We start from the raw sequence: 2,306 nt of genomic DNA on the forward strand, positions 1-2,306 counted from the left end.
TGCAGATAACACCAGTTTTCCAGGGGAGCTGAAGCGGCCCACACACCCATCAGTGGTGTGAGATCCAGCTGCTGTGCACCCTCACCAGCACTGGGTGTGTCCGTGTTTTCGGTTTGACTTGTTCTAGCAGTACCACAGGGCTTTTACTTACATTTCCCTCATAACTAGTGGGGTTGAGCAACTTTTCATATGCTTAATGGCCACTCGGAAATCCAATTCCATTTTTTTTTTTTAGACGGAGTTTCGCTCCTATTGCCCAGGCCGGAGTGCAATGGCACGATCTCGGTTCACCACAACCTCCACCTCCTGGGTTGAAGCGATCCTCCTGCCTCAGCTTCCCGAGCAGCTGGGATTACAGTCATGCGCCACCATGCCCGGCCGGAAATCCAATTCTTAAAAGTGACTGTTCAGACTTGTGCCCCTTTTTCTACTGGTTTTCTTTTGCTTATCAGTCTGTAGGAGTTCTCACACATCTGGATGTGTCTTTTGTCAGATGTCTAGATGGCAACAGTATTCTCTGCCTCCGTGGCATGCCTTTTCATGTCCTGAAGTAGGTATATTCTCCACAGGACTGAGCGCATATACCCACCAGACACAATTCTTCACTTCCTCATTTCTCTTTCAGGGACCTGCCGTTGTGGCTGGTCCCAAGGCCAGACCCATTCTAGATTCTGGAGTCCCCAGTTAAAGCAAGGAACTCTGTGCTCCCATATCATCCAGTTATAGGAAGCAGGCTTAAACCTGGGGGAAGCAGCCCCTTCAGGAGAGGCAATTCCTGGAGAAGTGCTCAGCTTGGCAACATGGCTAGCAGCTGGGAACATGGGCACTTCAGTCTTAGAGTGGACATTTGGGCAGAACATCATAGCATCCACTACAGTGCCTTACGTGATTGATTTTTCTGCCTTTTTTCTTATACAGCTATTTTAAGGCTATAAATTTGCCTGTGAGCATAGCTTTAGCCACATCCCATAAGTTTTAATATTGCATTTTTAAAATTATCATATACTTTACAATATTTTCTAACTTAATTGTCATTTCTTCTTTGACCCATTTGAAGTGTTATTACTTAATTTCCAAACATTTGGATATGTTCCAGTTTTATTTTTGTTGTGATGGTTATGAGTTTTCAGCTTAAATATCTTATAGTAAGAAAACCTATTCTGAATGATTTCAATCATTTAAAACTTATTTTAGCTGTTTCTGGCCCAGCTTTGGTCAGTGTTGGCTGATGTTTCATATGCACTTGAAAATAATGTCTATTCTGTTGTTGGACACTGTGTTCTATATTTGTCATTTAGTTCAAGTTTGTTCCTCGTATTTGGATCTCCTTTATTTCTGGTGATTTTTGGTCTGCTTGACCTATTGGTTATAAGAAAAAGTGTGATTATGGATTTGTCCATCTTTTTCCTTTTAGCCAAATTTTTCTTTACATATTTTGAAGCTTTATAATTAGGTGCATAAAAGTTTGTTACATTTTGCTGGTGGTGTAATTATTTTATTATGAAATGTCCATCTTAGCTGGGCGTGGTGGCTCATGCCTGTAATCCCAGCACTTTGGGAGGCTGAGGTGGGCAGATCACCTGAGGTCAGGAGTTCAAGACCAGCCTGGCCAACATGGTGAAACCCTGTCTCTACTAAAATTACAAAAATTAGCCAGACGTAGTGGTGCACACCTGTAGTCCCAGTTACTCAGGAGGCTGAGGCAGGAGAATCACTCCAACCCTGGAGGCAGAGGTTGCATAAGCCATGATCATGCCACTGCACTCCAGCCTGGGCAACAGAGTGAGATTCTGTCTCAAAAAAAAGTTCATCTTTATTTTTTGTAATGCTTTTTGCCTCCAAGTTTATACTAGCTGGTGTTATAGAGACATCTTTCTTTTGGTCAATGTTTTCATAAAACATCTTTCTACCTTTTTACTCTTTCTAGTTCAAACTTTCTTTCTTTTTTTTTTTCTTTTTCTTTTTTTTTCTTTTTTTTTTTTTTTATTATTTTTTTTTTGAGACAGAGTCTCGCTCTGTCGCCCAGCCTGGAGTGCAGTGGTGTGGTCTTGGCTCACTGCAACCTCCACCTCCTGGGTTCAAGCGATTCTCGTGCCTCAGCCTCCTGAGTAGCTGGGACTACAGGTGCCCGCCACCACACCCAGCTAATTTTTGTATTTTTAGTAGAGATGGGATTTTACCATGTTGGCTAGGATAGTCTCGATCTCTTGACCTCAGGTGATCCACCTGCCTTGGCCTCCCAAAGTGCTGGGATGACAGGCGTGAGCCACCACGCCCGGCCTAATTTTTAAATTTTTTGTAGACAC

The sequence above is a fragment of the Pan troglodytes genome, chromosome 11 (assembly GCF_028858775.2).
Source record: "Pan troglodytes isolate AG18354 chromosome 11, NHGRI_mPanTro3-v2.0_pri, whole genome shotgun sequence".
In the NCBI taxonomy this organism is placed as follows: domain Eukaryota; kingdom Metazoa; phylum Chordata; class Mammalia; order Primates; family Hominidae; genus Pan; species Pan troglodytes.